Source organism: Heterocephalus glaber, unplaced genomic scaffold (assembly GCF_053883595.1).
Source record: "Heterocephalus glaber isolate CG9 unplaced genomic scaffold, H.glaber_assembly_v1.0 deba00001504, whole genome shotgun sequence".
Lineage (NCBI taxonomy): Eukaryota > Metazoa > Chordata > Mammalia > Rodentia > Bathyergidae > Heterocephalus > Heterocephalus glaber.
In genome coordinates this window covers 24,796,166-24,817,876 of record NW_028258324.1, presented here as the reverse complement: position 1 = coordinate 24,817,876, position 21,711 = coordinate 24,796,166, and positions in this window count along the sequence as shown.

The following is a 21,711-nucleotide window of genomic DNA, read 5'->3' as shown; positions in this document are numbered from 1 at the left end:
GAAGCTATAAGTTATCATTCTTTCTAAATTTTTTAAGATAAAAGTTCTCTAAATACTATAAATGTCTATTTAATCACATAAAATATTTAATTTCTCTCAGTTCCCTCTATAGGAAAACATGAGTTTGGTATAGGATTACCTCTAAGGCCTCTTTCAACTCAAAAATACCGTCAACAAATTCATAAGAGTTTTTATTTTGAAAATTGTCAAGTGTTTAGAAAGCAACAATATTTATGAAGAAAATAGAATTGAAAAAAGTTTCATGGTGAAAATAATATTAACAAAATGAAAAGTTCTATTATATATTTATTCTGCCAAATTAAGAATACAGGTAATTTTTTTCCTAAGAATTATAGTCTAATTTTTGGAAAATGAGAGGCAAAATGTTCATCAAATTGAGATTAAGTTTATTCATCAAGTTTATATATCATCTTAGCTTTTAAAATACTCCTTTGTATTCAAGAACTAGTGAAGTAACAAAAGAAAATCCAATAATAAATCTTCTACAACAAAAATAATATGTTTGATAAGTAATAAACTTATGTCATTGTCACTTAGATGAAATTAAACATCTGAGAATATTTCTGTCCCCCTAATAATATCTTTCTGCTTTCAAATTCTCCAATCATACTTTGTATTCTTGTTGACACAAATCGTTTAATATCTAAATATATGCTAAAATAGGTGACTCCAGTGGATAATTCCTAAACAGTAAAATTTCCTTCCCTCCTTACGGAATACAGTGTTACTTTGTCAAGCAAAATCTTTTTCAAGTATATCTACAAAAGGTAATATAAAGTCTCATAGCTCACTCAGAAGTGTTTTAATCAGGTAAAGTATTCTATAATCATAAAACAGATTAATAAAAATATCAGAATAAAGCTTTTATATACAATTATACCACTTCTGGTTATCTATCTTGCTTACTATTTTCATTCTAATTTGTGAATATAGAATTATGTATTTTGTTCAAACCTTTTCTTGGTTATTATTTATAATTGAAATACATACTTTAGTAGGACAAGTTTCTTTTTACAATTAATTCATTTTTATTAACAATAACATCTATTATATGGAAAAAATTTTACAATGTTCAAGAAATAATAAAATGAATCAATCTGATAGAATATGTTTAGAAAGATAACCAATATAATGCTTTCTTACTAGTTATCATTACATTAAAAATGCTGAAAATTGAGTGACTTGTTAAAAAGTAAATTTCCTAACTAGTTAATTTTAATTTTTAAACTAAAATTCTTTATTTTTATATTTTAAGTTACAATATTAACTTGCCATCATCAAATGTTTTAAATAAACAATATAAGAAAAACATAATAAAATGATTACATAGTTAAAATAAAACATGTATTTTAACTCTTCATCCCAGCTTACTACTTTTAATTATAATAAAGACCTTCCATTTCACCAAAAGATATATTCTGGACTTGTACATTAAAAGACATATAAATAAAGTCTAGTGAGAAGACGGTATAAAGTTCACTTAATAATAATCATGACAATTTAAAAATATTTTTAGGAAAAAAATTTAGAAACAAAATTATAGCTTTGAAAGTGTTAACAAATCAACTTTCCAATTAAAGAAAAATTTCTATTTCTGAATTATTATCTCTGCTTTTAATGATATTCTGGACTAACATGCATGTCGTGCACACCAAAAAACATGGTTAATCATGAGTGCTGTAAAAAAAAATCAGTATTTCAATTCTTTCTCAAAGCCACTCTTATAGTATACTCCTAGTTGAATTGTGTGATTCTTTCATCACTCTGACTAAATTTATAAAATCTGGAAAAAATAAAGAAGCTTAGTGAATGAAGCCAGTAGCTTCTGATTAGTTTTTTTATTATTATAGGAAAAGAAGAAATTTTATTAGCTATCCTTTCTTAAGCTTTCAAGTATCAGTGTCATTCATTTTTATTACAAAGTTATAGTACATCTTTTAAAAGCACAGCTTGTTTTTCTTTTAATACCAATATCTATTTTTCTGATTGTTTTGAACTTTTTAATATTCTAGGTACCATTTTAGTATAGTTTGGATTGAAGTGAAATATTTACAGCTAATTCCAGTATATGTAAAAATTTTCCTATCGGTTCTGAAGGAAATAAAATACAAAAATAGATTTTTAAAATAATAATAAAAGGATTCTTTTAAGTGTGGAAAAACTGAGACCAGTGTGAGTTTCAAGTACAAAAATTATATGGAGTTAGGAATATAGGCAATATCAATAAACAAAACGTATCTCCCATAGATAATTTTGCTTTTGCTTTCAAATACAGCACTGGTTATGGTTAGGTGAAAAATTGTTATTTAATTTAAGCTTTAAATAGAATTTTTCCAATGATACAGCTCAGTAAAAGAATAAAAGAAAATATTTGAGGAATATGGTGACCACAAAATGTTAAACATCTGTTTTCAGAAAATATTTGATAATGGCTCATCTGCACATGAGTTTATGTGTAATTTAAAAATATATGTTGTTTTGAGGATTAGCTCAGGGGGACATCCCTGGCACTCTGGAGTCCATTCACTGCAAAACAATAATAACAGTAGTAATAGTAATATGTTAATCTGAAATAAATGATATCTTCTTTGAAAGGTAGCCATTTGAGAAACTCTAAAGACATTATCTTCACCTTTTTCCTCTTACCAGACGGAGATTCTGTCTTTCAAACCCCTGTCTCTCCCTCTATTTTTCCTCTGTAAAGGCTAATTTAGTTCATGATATTGAGAGCTTCTTTCTTCTTCCCTTCATGTCACTTTAATTTCTCTAAGTGTTTCTTGGTATCTTCTTAAGGACTCTACTTCATTAATAATAACCTTTGATGACATTACCAATCATTTTTAAATGTACTGCTCCTCATTATTTAAACCTGATATCTACTAGAATTATTTTAAATAGCTAGGAAAAGTGAATAAAATTGTTTTTAATCTTTGTTTGGGGTGGCTAGTGAGGATCAAACCCAGGGCCTCATGCATGCCAGGCAAGCACCATGCCACTAAGCTTCAGCCTCAGTCCACAAATGTTATTTCATAGTTTAAATAATATTCTGCCTCCTGAAAATGCTTACTGAAACAACATTCAAGTCTTTTTTATGACTAAACTTATAATTTGCCTTCCTCTTCTTCAAAGGACCTCTTTAGGTTAAAAAATCCTGAAAAGAAGGCTTTGCCCTTTCAGAAGTGAAGGCTAGGGAGGAGCTTTATTTTAACAGCGTCAAAAAGAAACAAAGAAAATAGGAAAGTTCACAATTTCATAGTACTTCAAATAGATAAGAATTAAAGTTTAAATAAAAGTAACCTCCCAAGTCTGATCTCTTGACAACATTAGAAAAGTCTTTTATATGTATGTTGTTTTTCCAACCTCCCTTCCCCTTTCTGTTCAGCTTTTGAAGATTATTTGAGTGATCAGAGTGATTAGTTTTGGTTTTAAAGTCAGAGAGGTCTGAGTTCAAATCCTAACTCAGGAAAATGAAAATGAATACTCCAAGCTGTACTTTCTTCACTTATGAATAAGAAGAAGGTTATAAACATTCTTGACAATTAAGGTAAAATATACTAAGTGCTTTTCAGAGAGCCTGACACTGAGGAAGAGCTAAATGCCATTATGATGTTGTATTTGCTAGATCCCAAAACATTCCTCATACGCGATAGCTGAGTCAGGTAAGTTATGTTGCTTGCAACACTTAGGAAATGAGTGGAATAGACTAATTCATTTAAGTTTTTAATTTAAATTTTCACTTTCATAAAGTATTTTATATATTTGAGAAGCCTATGAGGTCAGTTATACAAGTAAATGCTTGAAACTCTGATTTGAAGCATTTGATGATTTCTACAGTATAAATCCTTCCAGCACAACCAATTTAGTTATCAATATAGTCTTGGAAAGAGATACACAGTTGCACATAGTTATATTATATAATATAGTATTTCACATACCATCATAATATTTCATATGCTATTATTTCTGACATACATATTCAATCATTGTAAAAAATCTTCAATGCACGGCTATTATAAAATATAGTAAAATAGGAATTGGTAAGATTTGAATATTTTTTGGTTTAATTTACTTTGTGGTTAGTTTTTATTATTTGTTGTAAAAATAATGGTTGTGTTCAGTGACTCTACATGCAACATTTCTAAAATTTTAACAATCGGCTATTGTAGAACAAGGCCAGCAAGCTCTAGAAAACCAGCACATGAAGAGGGCAATATACAATGTCTCTGAATGCCCCAGTATTGATTTTCATTTTAAACAAAACATTTGTAAACCTTAAAGAATTTTATAAATGTATTTGTTATCACTATTATTTACTCAGCTGTCTTTTCTCACAATATAATGAATATAATGAATTAGTCCTGTTGGAAAGCTAAATAAGACTACCAAGACTAACAAACTATTCTCATACCTAAACCTGAAATATACAAGTGTTAGTCAGTGTAATCCAGTGGTAGAAAAGTATTGTGCCCCAGTCAGCTGTTTGTTACCACTGAAAGCTCTAAAAGGTTCGCCATCATTGAATCAGTCAAAGCATGTTTCAATTTCAATAAATTGTGCTAGTAATTTCACCACATTTTTGATGAGTATTTGACATACAAATGCTATAAACAACTGTTTTTAAGTGCTTACTTTTAAATCAGCAATAAAAACTCTTACAGAATTAAGATATCATTTTACAGAAAATATTTGGATATTTTTTCTCCTACTCTGTGCATTTCCTCAAGCTAGTTGATTTCTTAAAAATTAAGCCAAGCATGAGTCAAAATTGGCACCCTGGGGAATCATTGCCACTATAAGAATTTCTCTGAAAAATCAATTACAGCCAAGTTAAGTAAATTAAATCAAGGAAATCTCTCAAAAAGCAGATATATTAAATCTATGCCAACTTACTCTACATTCAAATATTTCTTCTAATTACTACATTTTCTTTCATTTGATTCAAAGAGCTTTACTGAGTACCTACTACATTCTAGATTATTGTTAGTTCTGCATGTTACATGAGTGTTCAACTTCTTGTGAATATTTTTATCTAGGTTATTTAAAATTCTGCACATTCCAAACAAGCTTTAAAAATATTTCACATATGTTTTATTTCTAATATGATTTATTTTAACAAAGAATATTTCATATTTTTGTGTTTATTTACCAGTCTTTGATTTTCTAATGAGTTTGTGAAAATATCACATAAAAATAATGCAAATTATATCAGTCATAGTCATGCTTGATTGTGTTAGGCCATACAAAAAAGAAAATAATGACTTAAATTGGTTGATCTGAAATTTTTATTTATGAATTAGTAACTTAAGGAACAGTTATTTTTATATTACCTGGATTAACAAAATAAGAATTAATTTTCTTGTTCGAATAGGAATAGCCTCTCATACTGCTCATATCTTAAATATGGATACATATTGTTGATTTACATTTGAGAGAGAAATAAAGTCCATTATTTCTCTCTAAATTTTGAATTTAAATATCTGGGTAAATGACAATAGTCTCACTGGTTGAGGAAGCCAACTCAATAAAAAAATAATTATGGTCCATTGTTCACATAAAGCCAGATTATTTTTCAAAGTTATTATAATATACAATAAAAATCACTAGTTTCTCTGACTTAAATAAATACAGCAATGCTTAACTAGATGTGAAAGCAAATGTGTATTATTGTAATCTCAAATAAATATTTTCCAAGTTTCGAGTGCATAATGATAATTGCTATTAAGTGTTATTTTTTTACTTAGATGAAATAATCTTTTGAAATTCTCTTAACAAACAAGCACTGTGTTTGTACTCAGTAGTATATCAACATTAATCCATAAAGCAGATCCTTTATTTGTAGGTTTTATTATGATAGAACAAAGTGGCTTAGAGAGAAAGAATGTGTAAATAAATTGCAGCTTCTTAAAAAAATATGGACACCTTTAGAAAATTTCCACTGGCAATGAAATTTGTTTTGAACCATATTTTTTGTTTCAAAATAAAAGTAACTTATTGAGATTCACATTCCTTCAAGTACTTGGAGAACAGGAAAGCAAAGCAAAGTGGGATGAAAGCATAAATTACAGTAGACTTACAATGTAAATTCATTCCTAACCTGGTTTAATTTTATTTTAAATGACAAAAATGGAAACAAAGTATATCTTAAATGTTTTCCTAATAACTTACGGTTTAAACACATAATTATTGTCTATAACCAAGAAAGCAGCGTGTGTTACACTATGTTAGGTATCCTCTTCTTCCTATGATCAAAAAGAAAAAGATAAATCATTCAAAAACCCAAAGACAAATAATAAATAACCTATTTCTGTTAAATAGTCATTAGTGTCAGGAGTGTAATATAAATTTCATTTGTGGAAGAGTGGTTTAACTCAATATTTAGTCATCCTTTAAAATAAATAGATGAACTTTTGATTACTAATTCAATATTCTGCTAAGTTTCAGAAAACACATGTATCCTGTCAAATATGGAAAAATGGGAAATCTAAATAAGCACTGCTATAGTGGTCACCTACATTTTGAATCAATTCCAACAACCTATCAGAAAAACTAAAATAGTCCTAAATTTTTCCTGCTGTCTTTTCTACAAAAATGCAATTTTATCAGCATCTTTTAACTTTTAACACAAAATTAGCATTTATAACCATAACTGTAAACTTCAGTGTAAAGATTCAAAGAACATCAACTCAGTATGGTAATTTCAGTGACTTCAAAAATAATAATACCTGTTGATGTTGTAGATTTTCCTTTCCCCCTTAATAAAAAAATACACTGGATTTGTCATATTTGAGAGAATTCATATATTAATAATGATTTCCCTTTGTACAGAAGCTTCATATAACAAAAGCATGCTGAAATAAGGAAATGACATCATGAGGTTCTATTTTGAGCTTGTATATTTAAAGGCCATATGATTAGTCACTATAAATGTACAAATTATTATAATGTTGCAACTGGAGAGTTTTTGATTAGCGAGTCCATCATTAATGAAATTGAAATGACACAATTTGATATATAGATTTTGATAGGTAGAGAAAATTATTTGTGGAATGATTTGCTTTGTGATTTCAAATCCAAGATATAACACAATTTCCTTGAATTTGATACATAAGGAGCCCTATGGATAACTGGGTTAAAAAGAAACAATGTATTTTTATTTCAAAGTATGCACAGATACTAGAAGCTTATCAAACAGAACAAAAATACCTAAAATTATGATCCATGACAGTTCATTTATAATTCAATTCTTGAATAAAGTATTAGTCCCTAAATATGGCCATCTCTTTGAGGATATTGTGCAACTTTGAAAAATACTACTGGGCACAACTGAGAGAAAAGAATGTAATTAGAAGCTTTAGTAACCTAAATTTGAATCTTGCTTCTATCATTTATTAACTTTATATCCTCAGTAAAAGTGATTAAGAAGTCTCAATTTCCTGAATTGAAAGAAAATAGGGATAATAAAATTTACCTAAAAGAGTTTGAGAAGATTAAGTAGAAAACCATATGGAATTACTAACATAATGTCTATTATAGTCAGTTCAGCATTGCTCTTTCTGTTCTTCTTCCCTTCAAATAAAAAAATAACATTTTGCTCTGTTTTTGAACTTTGTTTCTATCATCATGTGATTAAAAATTTGAAGAAAAGTTTTACCCAAAGGCTGTAATTTGTACATTATCTTGGTCTATTAGAATACTCTAGGTCTTCTCAATGTTGGACACGTGTTATAATGTTCATATTGGAATGACCCATATTCTATAATATCATCAACAAATTAATTAAAAATGAGAAATACTAAGAAGTATGTGTTTCCTGGGGAGGTAGTAAAATAACAGCTTTTAGAAAGTTTTACAGTACCGTGTCTGTGTCAGACTGACTACTCTGGCACTGGTGTGTGCCTTTCCTCTATGACGGTAATGCTTGATTGAATTCACATGACCTTCAAGGGATCTTCACAAATACAAAGCAAAATTAGAAATGAGACTGGTGAGAGAGATAACCAAATAGGGATACAAATACAGGTTAGAACCAGAAAAGAACCAAAAAAGGAACGGTAGAAAGTAAGAGATAGTGTTAAAGAGAAATAATAATCCAAGGAAGAATGATAACCATTGTCAACTAACAGAGTGATAGCACTATATTGTTGATCCACATCAATATAATTTTTGTACAGTAGTCTATTCCTATATACACAAAATTAAAGAAAATTAAAGAAAAATTGTTAATAACAATTTTATTATTCCATTAAAATACCTCTGGTTCAGATTTACAGGATCCTTTGTGAAAAAAAAAAAAAGTAAGCATTTTAAAGTTTTACTTGAACTCGCAATAATATTTGCCACTGTTGAGAAATTTTAGACAAATTTAATAATTTATAAAATTATGATTCCTTCACTTCATATAAAGTGTAGTGTTATTTTATTAACTCTTTGGGTACTCATTGTCTTTGTTAAAAATTATTCTGTCACGCTGACCCTTCTCTGTGCAATTATTTAGGACTAGGTCTTAGGTCTTATTCTTGTATCATTTTATAATATCTTCCCATCCAATCAATCCAGGTCTATAATTAAATTAACTAGACTCTAAGGAATTCAAATGTTTATTTCTTTTTCTTTCAAATGTTTATTTCTATCTCACTCTTCTATTTCTATCTTACTCTTCAGGTCCATAAACCCATCTACCCGTTTTGCAGCTCTACCCTGGTGTCCTCAAAGTATTTCTAACTCATGAAATCTCACATCTTTTCTCTACAAACACTTAGACTCCCCAAGTCAGGGAAAAGATACATAGTCTATCTAGTTGTTTAAGCCAGAAACATACGAGTCACTTCACATCCAATCCATCATGAAGCCTTGTCTAAATATTTCTCAAACTATGCGCTCTTTCTGCCACCAAATTCATTCTTTATATTATGGAAAACGAAATTTATTCAAAACTCCAAGCTTGGGCCTGGGATTTAGCTCATTGGTTCCAGCACCTGCCTTGCAAGTGCAAGGTCCCGAGTTCAATTTCTGGTACCAAAAACAAAACAAACAAACAAAACTCCAAGCTCATCATACAACTTCTTCCTCTTTTAGTACCTGCTCATCCATATTTTAAATGTTTCAAGTAGTCTTTCACTAGTGAGTGAAATATTTATATAGTATACAAGGGACTTACAATGCTTTATCTCTTGCTCTTCTGCCTACAATCTGAGATGAATGAAAGCATTTCCAAATGAAAAATAACTATATCATCCTTAATATAGGAAAAGAAGACACAGTTGACAGAAACACATTAAATGTTATCTTTTAAAAAAAGTAATGGAGCCGGGGATTTAGCTCAGCGGTTCCGATGGCTGCTTCTCAAGCACAAGGTCTCGAGATCGATCCCCAGTACCAAAAAAAAAAAAAAAAAGAAAGAAAGGAAAAAAAGAAATGGACCTCAAATTAGGAGTTAATAGGACAATATCCCTGTGGGAAACAGAAAAGACCCAATTTCCTAGGAAACACAACAAAAAAAGTAAAAGGAGTTGAATTTAAACATAAAGGTGTACTCTTTGTTAATTTTTTCAATTAAATTATTATCTGTTAATAATTTACTGTTTATTTGGTTGCATTCACATAGTTAACTTTTATGAACTTATGAGTAATTATGACTTTGACTGCAGTTTTATGTTTGGAACTTTAAAACTCATTGGTAGACAAGATGCAGATAAGTCTTTTTTGTTGATTTTATTCATGTGTCAATTTAAAATCTCATACCATATTTTAAAAATATATGTAGTGTTTAAGTATATTTTTTTGTTTTTTGTTTTTTGTTTTTTTTGGTACCAGGGATTGAACTTGGGTCCTTATGCTTGCACAGCAGGCTGTAGAACCACTGAGCTAAATCCCCGACGTTTAAGTATATTTTTAATTAATCACTTCATATTCTAAAATTAATCACTTTATATTCTAAAGTATCTCTGATTTCTTAATTTGCATTTTCAATATTGTTAAATTATCAAGTACAACTCATAACATGACATGATTTTTAGTTTAATGCCAAATTTAAGAAAACTGGACAATTATCTTAGTTGACAAAATGAAAAAAGCAGGTTTACCCTAAAAGATGAAGTTTAGCTGCTATCAAAGAATTTCAAAAGAACTTCTTGAGGGCATTTCCAGTTTGGGCAGATGTATGCTCTTGCAGGTACATAAGTACCTCTTCATATCACTTTTCCCTCATAACCAGTCACTGTGCAAAATACTTTCTGGGAGGAAGCCAAGCACTTTTGGAAGTGAACAACTTTTTCAGACAACTAGAGTTCTATTCATTTCACTCAAATAGTGAGTAAGTGTATGAACTAGAAGAACTTGATTCAGAAAGTATTAGATAATTTCTTCTCTGTATAATTTTTCCTGAGGCATGACTGTAAATATGGAGATGATTTGATATGGATATTTGCAGATAAAACTCTCATAACTACTGTTTTTAAAGATAATTTTTGAAATGCTGTATGTATACTTCAAGAATTATTCAGCTTCTAAAAAGCAATTCCAGAACAATCTTTTGAAATTAGCTGCAAAGGAAGACAAAATAAAAAATCCTTCAGATATTTTAATCATAAACTTTGGTTAGACTAAAATGTGGTTTTGTGGGTTTTTAACTTTTTCTGTTTTTATTTTCTTATTAAAATTGAATATTTTATATGTAATTGCTTGGTAAAAAAAATGATTTACAGGTGCCAACTACTTTTAATCAGAGAACAAGTACACAGAAATAGAAATTACATTGATTTGTGATTTAGTAGGCTCATTTGAATACAGCAATAGACCTCAGGTTGGTGCCTATCTATATCACCTCCTTATAGTAAATAGATTAAATGCTATGTAAGATAATCACAAACCTGGAGAATGGGGAAGAAATCATGATGAACTTCTGGGGATTTAATACCAATTGAATCATATTAAATGAATTTTCTTTAAATTGTTCATCTTTCAAAATAGCATTGTCACCAGGAAAAAAAAGTTGAATACTTATAAACAAAGAAAATTTAAATTTTACTAATGTATCTCTTAGGTCATCTTGAATTCAAGAAGTCAACAGAAATGGCTTTTCTTATGATTTGAGTGGAAACTTTTGTTATCCCAGAAATCTATAGCAAGCCCTGTTGTTAGAAAAACTCATTATGTATAGCCATTTTTCCAGAAGATATATCAATTGAGGAGTGACTGACCTGCCATAGAAGAATCATGAACCTGTGATGCAGAAAGAGTGAGAGTGAGCTCTGAAGCTCACTAATCATTTTTAAAGTATTTTATTATTACATCAATATATTGGTTTATTCCAAGTTGAATAATACTCTTAAGTATTATTAGGAAATCAGAAAATGATTGTCAAAAAAAGAAAAGTGCAAGTTTTTCTACAATAGATTATAAATGTTTCATAAAGCTATAATAATCAAAATGATATAACATAGATAAAAAAATTGAAAGATTAATGGAATGAATTAAGTATATAAAACTCAATGTTTGATAAACAGGACATTTTCATGATTAAAATGATATTCAGTGAAGCTTGCTGGTGATTTTACGTAGTTCTTTTCAAAAATGAATTTAGATTCTTATTTAACATAAATGCTTGGTAAATTAAAGATTTACATAAAAAATGATTTTAGGATGCACCAGAAGAAAATAGAGATGGCTGTACTGTTGTGGTATAAGAATGATTTCCAAAGCTTTATAAACTGAGAATGAAAGCACAAATTAATTAAATAACAGCAGCATCATATTTTTTTCCAATTGTGCACATCATCATAAAGAGTTTTCCTTCCAGTTATCTACTTCTGAGAGGGAGAATCTGAAACAGAAACTCAATCTCTGTAGAGCACATATGCAAGCATAGTCTGCATACTCCACAGTATGGTACATGTATGGCGTCCAAGGGCCCTAAGAAAAGAACTTCAAGGGTAGAAGAAGAGAAATAAAGCAGCCAAGAAAAGACTTGGTAAGTGAGCTTAGTCATGGAAGATTTCAGAAGCACCAGTAAATGCACACTTTCTGAAGATGAGAGGCACAACAAAGGTGAGGTATCTGTTTCCCAGTTTTGAACAGTAGGAGCAGAGATAGAGGTGAATTGCTTCCAGCAGGAATCCTAGGCTCAGTTTGGTTTAGAGAAGCAGAGAAAGTAGGGTTAGCATGCCCTACCGAGGTCCTGAGTCACACAGAACACCCTGAATCAGCCCGCTGCAGACAGGCAGGCCTGTGCATGCTCTACCAAGGTCCTGAGTCCCACAGAACACCCTGAATCAGCCTGCTGGAGACAGGCAGGTCTGCCCACGCCCTACTGAGGTCCCCAGTCATGCAGAATATGCCGAATCAGGGTGATGCAGACAGGCAGCCACCTGGTTCCACACTACAAATATGCAGAAGACACCAGACCACCAGACCAAGGTACTGAGTCCCACTGTTCCCGGCCCAGAGGTAGAGGCTTCTGAGCCATTGTCCCACTGCTGCTGGTCCAGAGGAAGGGACTTCCCAGTCACCATCACTCCTGCTGCTCCCAGCCCAGAGGAAAGGGCTTTTGGGCCACCTTCTGTCCCGCTGCTCCTGGCCCAGAGGAAGGGGCTTCCAGGCCACCATCCCTCCCACTGCTCCGGGCCCAGAGGGAGGGGCTTCTGAGCCACCATAGCACTGCTCCTGGTGCAGAGGAAGGGGATTCCCGGCCACCATCCCTCTGGCTGCGCCCAGCCCACAGGAAAGGGCTTTTGGGTCACAATCCCTAATGCTGCTCCTGGCCTCTGTCCCACCTCACCCAGCTCAGAGGAGGTAATCCATGCAGGTGCTAACAGCCCACTGCCACAGTTGAAATGAGAAAACACGTAAATAAGTCTCAAAACCAGACTTCCAGATCACCTATAGCAACCCCAAAGGGAAATGAGATGGAACACTCTGATACTCAACTGTCTGGATCCACTGAACTGGCAACAAAAGGGGATCTGGAAAAAATGAAATCAGAAATAATTTATCAGATACCAGGAGAATTTGTGCCCCTAGTGCAAGGCATGATTAATAAATCTAGAGAGGAGCTCAGGAACATGATGGAACACCAACATAAGAAACAAATAGAATCCATAAAACAGATGCAAATAGATTTCCAGGACATGAAAAACTCCACTGAAAGTCTACACAGCAGAATGAGCCAATGTGAGGACAGAATTTCAGATATAGAAGACAAGATTACAATTAGTGACCAGGAAAAGAAAAATTGCTTCAGAATTATAAGGGAACATGAGAAGTCAATCCAGCAGCTGCTAGATGATGCAAAGAAGAATAACATAAGAGTGACTGGGCTCAATGAAGAAACAGGAGAGAGTGGAGATGACATAAAATATCTCTTCACAGAAGTAATGGGAGAAAACTTCCCAAGCAGGGGAAAAGAGGTTGACATACAGATAAGTGAGGCATATAGGACTCCAAATGACCTTGATCAAAAAAATCTACACATAGGCATATAATTGTTAAGATTCCAGAAACACAATAGAAGAACAAAGCTGTACAAGCAGTCAGAGAAAAGAAACAAATCACATACAAAGGCAAACCCATCAGAATCACAGCAGACTTCTCAACACAAACCATCAAGGCAAGAAGAGCTTGGAGTGACATATTCCAAGCCCTAAAAGAAAACAGCCTTCAACCCAGATTGATGTACCCTGCAAAACTATCTTTCAAAATGGATGGAGAAATAAGATACTTTCATGACAAAGAGCACCTTAGGAACTTCGTGAATACCAAACCAGCACTTCAAAGAATTTGACACAATATCCTAGGAACAGACATTGAGGATCACAACCCCAGGAAGCAAAGCAGAATGAACCCATCTTGCATGACAAGAAATTAAATGTAAAGGGGGAGAATCCAACAAAAGAAAAAGTCATGGCAATGACAAGTCAATACATTTCAGTTATAACCATCAACATTAATGGTCTCAATTCACCAATCAAAAGAAATAGACTGGCAGAATGGGTCAAGAAGCAAAATCCAACAATATACTGCATACAAGAAACACACTTCATTCAAAAGGAAACTCATAGACTGAAAGTTAAAGGGTGGAAAACAATACTGCATGCAACAGGAACCCGAAAAAAAGCAAGAGTAGCTATCCTCTTGGCAGATTAAGTAGATTTCAAACCAACACTAATTAAGAGAGATGAAGAAGGACACTACATCCTTGTAATGGGAAGAATCTAAGAAGAAGAGATGACAATCATAAATATCTATGCACCAAACACTATGCACCCAACTGTATAAAACAAATACTAACAGACATGAAAAGTCATATATGCACTAATACAATTGTAGTGGGGGACCTCAACACCACACTGTCACAAGTAGATAGATCAACTAGACTAAAAATAAGTAATGAAATACTAGAACTCAATCGAACTCTTGAACAAATGAACTTAACAGATGTTTACAGAGTGTTCAACCCCACAAAATCAGAATACACATTCTTCTCAGCTGCACATGGGTCATTCTCCAAAATAGACCACATACTCACACATAGAACATGTTTAAGTAAGTGCAAAGGAACTGAAGTTATCCCCTGTATATTATCAGACCATAGTGAGATGAAATTGGAGATCCATAGCAAAAGAAACTAAAAAAATTTCATAAACATGTGGAAATTGAACAACACACTTCTGAATAACCAATGGGTCACAGAGGAAATTAAAGAAGAAATCAGACAGTTCCTTCAATTAAATGACAATGACAATACAACATATCAGAATCTATGGGACACAATGAAAGCAGTCTTATGAGGGAAATTCATAGCAGTGAATATGCATATTAGGAAAACAGAACTAGCCCAATTAAACAACCTGATGATGAACCTCAAGCTTCTAGAAAAAGAAAAGCAGGACAACCCCAAAGCTCATACAAGGAAGGAAATTATAAAGATCAGAGGAGAAATCAATGCAATGGAGACTAAGAGAATGATACAAAAAATCAATGAAGCCAAGAGTTGGTTCTTTGAAAGAATCAACAAAATTAACAAGCCCTTAGCCAACCTTGTCAGAAAAAGGAAAGAAAAGGCCCAAATCCATGCAATTAGGAATGAAAAGGGTGAAATTACCACAGACCCAGCAGAAATCCAGAGGATCATCAATACCTACTTCCAGAACCTATACGCCAATAAGATGAACAACACAGAAGAAATAGACAGATTCCTAGGTACATATGAATTACTAAAGTTGAACGAAGAAGACCTAAAAATTCTGAACAACCCAATATCAACCAATGAAATTGAAAATGTAATTAAAAACTTATCAACTAAGAAAAGCCCAGGCTCTGATGGTTTCACTGCTGAATTGTATAAGAAATTTAGAGAGGAACTGCTGCCACTACTGTTTAAACTCTTCAATGAAATTGAAAGGGAAGCAATACTCCCAAATTCATTCCTGGAAGCAAGCATCACCTTGATCCCCAAAGCAGAGAAAGACCCAACTGAAAAAGAGAACTATAGGCCAATCTTACTAATGAATATAGATGCAAAAATCCTTAATAAGATAGTGGCAAACAGAAGGCAGAAGATCATCAAGAAGATCATACACCCTGATCAAGTGCGATTCATCCCAGGGACGCAGGGATGGTTCAATGTACAAAAATCAATCAATGTAATACACTATATCAATAGAGCCAAGGACAAAAACCATATGTTTATCTCCATAGACACAGAAAAAGCATTTGACAAAATCCAACATGCATTTATGATAAAAATCCTACAAAAAATTGGAATAGATGGTCTCTACCTCAAACTGATAGAAGCCATGTATGAAAAATCAACAGCCAATATCATACTAAATGGTCAAAAACTGAAACCCTTCACACTAAAATCAGGAACAAGACAAGGATGTCCACCATCACCACTTTTGTTCAATATAGTTCTGGAAACATTAGCCACAGCAAGTAGAGAAGAGAAAGAAATAAAAGCAATAAAGAAAGGTAATGAAGAAGTAAAATTGTCATTATTTGCAGATGACATGATACTCTATATAGAAGACCCCAAGAACTCCACCAAAAGTCTTCTAGACTTAATAACCAAATTCAGTCAAGTAGCTGGTTACAAGGTCAACGCACAAAAATCAATAGCTTTCCTCTACACGACTGACAGACTCACTGAGAGAGAAATAGGGCAAATAATTCCTTTCACAATAGCATCCAAAAAACTGAAATACCTAGGAATCATCCAAACAAAAGAAATCAAAGACCTCTTTGAAAACGATGACACTCTGAAAAGAGAGATTGAAGATGATATCAGAAAATGGAAAGACATCCCCTGCTCCTGGGTAGGAAGGATTAATATAGTGAAAATGGCCATACTTCCAAAAGTGCTATATAGATTTAATGCAATTCCAATTGAGATCCCAGATTCCTGACCCTGCTGCAGACAGGCAGGTCTGTGCACACCCTACCGAGGTTCTGAGTCACAGGACACACGCCAAATCAGCCCGCTACAGACAGGCATGTTTGTGCATGCCCTACCGAGGTCCTGAGTCATACGGAAGATGTGGAATCAGCCTGCTGCAGGCAGGCAGCCACCTGGTTCCACACTGCAAAGACCCAGAGGACACGGTACCATCAGACCAAGGTACTGAGTCCCGCTGCTTTCGGCCCAGAGGCAGGGGCTTCTGAGCCGCCATCCCACTGCTCCTGGTTCAGAGGAAGTGGCTTCCTGGTCACTATCCCTTCTGCTGCTCCCAGCCCAGAGGAAAGGGCTTTTGGGCCACCTTCTGTCCCGCTGCTTCTGGCCCAGAGGAAGGGGCTTCTGGGCCACCATCCCTCCCACCACTCTCCGCCCAAAGGTAGGGGCTTCTGAGCCGCCATCCCACTGCTCCTGGTCCAGAGGAAGGGGCTTCCTGGCCACCATCCCTCCCGCTGCTCCCAGCCCACAGGAAAGGGCTTTTAGGTCATCATCCCTACCGCTGCTCCCGGCCCCTGTCCCACTTCTTCCAGCTCAGAGGAGGTAATCCATGCAGGCACTAATAGCCCCCCGCCCCAGTCGAAATGAGAAAACACGTAAATAAGTCTCAAAACCAGACTTCCAGATCACCTACAGCAACCCCAAAGACAAGTGAGATGGAACATTCTGATACTCAACCACCTGGACCCACTGAACTGGCAACAAAAGGGGATCTGGAAAAAATGAAAAATGAAAATGAAAAATGAAACCAATTGAGATCCCAGCAGCGTACTTCATAGACCTTGAGAAAACAATCCAAAAATTCATTTGGAACAAGAAGAGACCCAGAATAGCAAAAGCAATTCTTGGTAACAGAGACATGGCAGGGGGTATCACAATCCCCAACCTGCAACTCTACTACAAAGCTACTGTGATAAAAACAGCATGGTACTGGCAAAGAAACAGACTTGAGAACCAGTGGAACAGATTAGAAGATGCAGAAAGAATGCTAAACACACTCAGCCATCTCATCTTTGACAAAGGAGCCAAACACCCTCACTGGAGGAAAGATAGCCTCTTTAATAAATGGTGCTGGAAAAATTGGGCTTCAACGTGCCAAAGATTAAAACTAGACCTGTATTTCTCATCATGCACTAAACTAAAATCAAAATGGATTAAATATCTAAATATTAAAATAGAAACTCTGAACCAGTTGGAACAGAGGTTAGGTAGAACCCTTGAAGACATAAGTGTAGGAAAAGATTTTATGAAGAAAACCTCAGTTGCCTGTGAACTAGCACAAACAATCAACAAATGGGATCTCTTCTTATTAAAAGGCTTATGCACAGCAAGAGAAACCACCAGCAGTGTGAAGTGACAACCCACAATGTGGGAAAAAATCTTCACCTGCTCTTCCTCAGACAAAGGTCTACTATCTCGAATCTATAAAGAACTTAAAAAGACCAGTCCTCCCAAATTTAAAGACCCAATTGAAAAATGGGCATCTGAAATGAATAGACATTTCTCAGACAAAGAAGTAGAAATAGCAAATAAATACATGAAAAAATGTTCAACATCATTGGTCATTCGAGAGATGCAAATGAAAACAAGCTGCGATTCCACTTCACTCCAGAAAGAATGGCTGCTATCATGAAATCAACCAATAACAAATGCCAGCGGGGCTGTGGGGAAAGAGGAACCCTGCTCCACTGCTGGTGGGAGTGTAGACTTTTGCAAGCACTGTGGAAATCAGTATGGAGATACCTCAAAGAACTAGGACTGCAAGTCCCATTTGACCCTGCTATTCCACTGCTGGGGATCTTCCCCAAAGAATTAAAAGAATCATACCACAGTGATATATGTGTGCCCATGTTCATAGCAGCACAGTTTGTAATAGCTAAAACTTGGAAACAGCCCAAATGCCCATCAACTGGAGACTGGATAAAGAAAATGTGCTTTTTTAAATAAAATGGAGCACTACTCAGCCATAAAAAATGAGAAATTAGAGACATTTATAGCTAAGTGGATGCACACTGAGGCAATACTCTTAAGTGAAATAAATAGCACACTCATGTGTAAATACAGAATAGTTTCTCTGGTGTGAGAAACTGCAAGTGAAAATAAGGACTAAATGTATAATAGGTAATGTGAAATAGGAAGAAAAGGGGCAAAGGGGAAGGAAGTGGGAGGGCTAGGGGAAAGGATAGAAGGGAATGGGATTAATATGAGAAAATGGAAAAATAGGAAAAAACCTTTGTAAATAGGGAGGGCTGGAGGGGTTGAAGGGAGGGCTGGGCAAGGCTAAAAGCTAAGAACCAAGAGAGATTATGTAAAGTTGCAAATTTCCAATGATGAATGTCATTACATTGTATACCTAAAATGTACCAATGATTAGAATGAATAATCAATAATGTAAAATAGGAAGAAAAGGTCCAAAGTGGTAGGGGTAGTGGGAGGGGCAGGGGAAAGGAAAGAAGGGAAAGGAAAAATGATGAGAAATGGAAATAAAGTCTTTGTAAATAGGGAAGGGTGGAAGGCATGAAGGCAGGGCTAGGAATGGGGAAAAAATAAGAACCAAGATGCATTATGTAAAGGTACAATTCCCAATGAGAAATGTAATTGTGTTGTATACCTACAATGTACCAATAAAAGAATTTAATAAAAAAAAAAGAAAGTAGGGTTATATAAATAATCTCAGAGAGAATATGAGGCAACAGAAATAAGTTTATTTTAGCATTACGAAAATGAAGGGGCTGGTATACTACTAAGATACCTGTCTGACCAAAGGAATCTCTTGTAATACTAGCTGGTTCAGGAAAGACAAACTAATTTAATAATAGGTTTTTTTAAAAAGATACTAGCCAATATAAAAATCACCATAATAATAAAAAATAAGCAGTTATGATTTTTTTCAGTGATGACATCTATTCAGCCGATATATGCTCCTACTCACATGTAAAAATAAATATAAGAAATAGTCACTTTTTAAAAAATGAAACAAGTTCCTCCTTTTGTCCTTTTCTATTCTTTTTTGTTTTGTTTTGTTTGAGACAGGATTTCACCATGCAGTTCAGGCTGGCCTTGAACTCACTATGTACCGCAGGGTGGCCTCAGACCCCTGCCTCAGCTTCCTGAGAGCTAGGATTATGGATATGTGCTACTATGCCCTGTGCCAGAAAATTCTTCTTTGAAAGAAGACCTGAAAGTAGAAACACAAAAATTCAGGGACAAAATGGAAATAAAACAAAATAAACAAAGTGAAATGAAGTTAGGAGCTGTCAGGTCCAGCAAAAGAAGAGGAAAATAATGAAATCATAAAAAGAAATGAGGAAAACAAAGGAGAAAAGACATCATAGAAATATCATAGGAGACTAGAGAATTTAAAAAGTGACTATGTTAAAACAGATTGAAAAGAGCTAAAAAGCTTTAGGAAAAACCTGATAGCTATAGCAGAGAAGCAAAAGAGATAATCAGTACAAATATAGATTGAAAACAATCCAAAATAAGGAAACAAAACTTCTAACTATTTAATTCACAAAATTTTCTTGAAGTAAAGTAAGACTTTAATAAGCATAACATTTCTCTATAAAAATGTTTCATTATAAAAAGATTTTTTTAAATCTCGTCCATAAATAAATGCTGAAAAACAAAATATATGTACATATAATTCCACCACATATATTAATCATTATTGATATTTGATATACCTGTTTTGATTTCTCAGTACTTAATTAAGATTAGCATTCTCAGACATGCTATTTTAAACAAATATGTTAATATGTTGCCTATGTATTTGTATATCACTGTTTACCATTTAGAAGATTATGTTGAAAAATATTCATGCCCATGGTAGAAAAAATTATACATAAAAATTTATGTAGAATGAAAAATTCATCATATTCTCATGTTAAGGGATCTATATGTGCATGTGTCTTTCCAGAGTCTTTTCTACATTTCTACACAAATGAAAACACACTAAAGACAAAGTTTTGGACATTTTTTTTATTAATAAAGCATTTATATATAGATCCTTCCCCACTGGCAGTATACATCTATCTGCTCATTTTTTTGCTATATAGTATCCCATTGAAAAGTTATACTACAATTTACCTAAGTATATTGTCTTTTTTCCATCTTTAGTTTTATCAGCAATGTTGTAGCAGATATTCCTGCATATAAATGTGGACTATGTATTAATGTATATGGAAAGAAAATATTTAAAAGTGCATTTCTGAGGGAAAAATAAAGCTCCATTTAAATTTTTTACAACTGTTCCTATATAGGTCTCCTATGCTACCATTTTCCCTACCAAGAAGGAGAGAATGAAACCGTGTATATTTTTTTACCTTCACAATATTGTTTACCACTTGTTAAAAATATACATACTGTATATCTTTCCTGTTATAGTAGGTGGCACAGTGACAATTTATAGTTTTAAATGAACTTTTTAAATGTGACTAAGTTTGAGTATTTTTACATCCACTTGCATCTCTTTGGAAATTGCTTATTGATGAATTTACTTCATTTTGCTGTTCAGTGTTTAGTTTTTTCTTACTTAAATAAAAGAAATCTTTACATACTTATCAAATAAAACAATATTTGCGAGTACATATGTCACAATTAATCTTCAGATTGCCATTTTTTCTGATGTTTTATTTCTGTAGGCAAAATTTTAAAAATTTTAAAGTAGTGAAAATTATTTTATAACTTAATTTGAAAGGCTCTCCCCTCTATGATTTAGATTTTGCACAATTTTCTCTGTATTTAAATATCTTTTCTTAAAACTTAGATGCAGTGTTACATTATATCAATATATAAAAATTTGTTTATCATTTATTATTTGTTTATCATTTATCATGGGCTGTTGAACATACATATATTTTTCATATTCTTTTCACTCATGTCTGGTTCCTTGTGGTAGATTATTTTATACTGTGTTTACAGGGTCAAAGAGCCTTGCTATTATTGATGTTTTACGTTGGTAGCCTTGCTGAATGCCCCTCCTGGACATGAGAACAGTTTACATGCCTAGAAACAGTGTAGGAAATGCAGTTCTTAGCACCATTATGAAGGCTGATGAGTATTGTTAGACTGAGATACAATTTCCAATTGTAAAGGTTTATGCTCACACTTACCTCAGAATCTATAGAATTACATTATTTATTTCTGGTCCTATGCATCTTTTTCTCTAGATTTCTTTTCCAGTCTTCCCCAAAATTACTTTGTTTTCTGTTTCTCAGAAAATGGACTTTCTGTGAGAAGAAAGG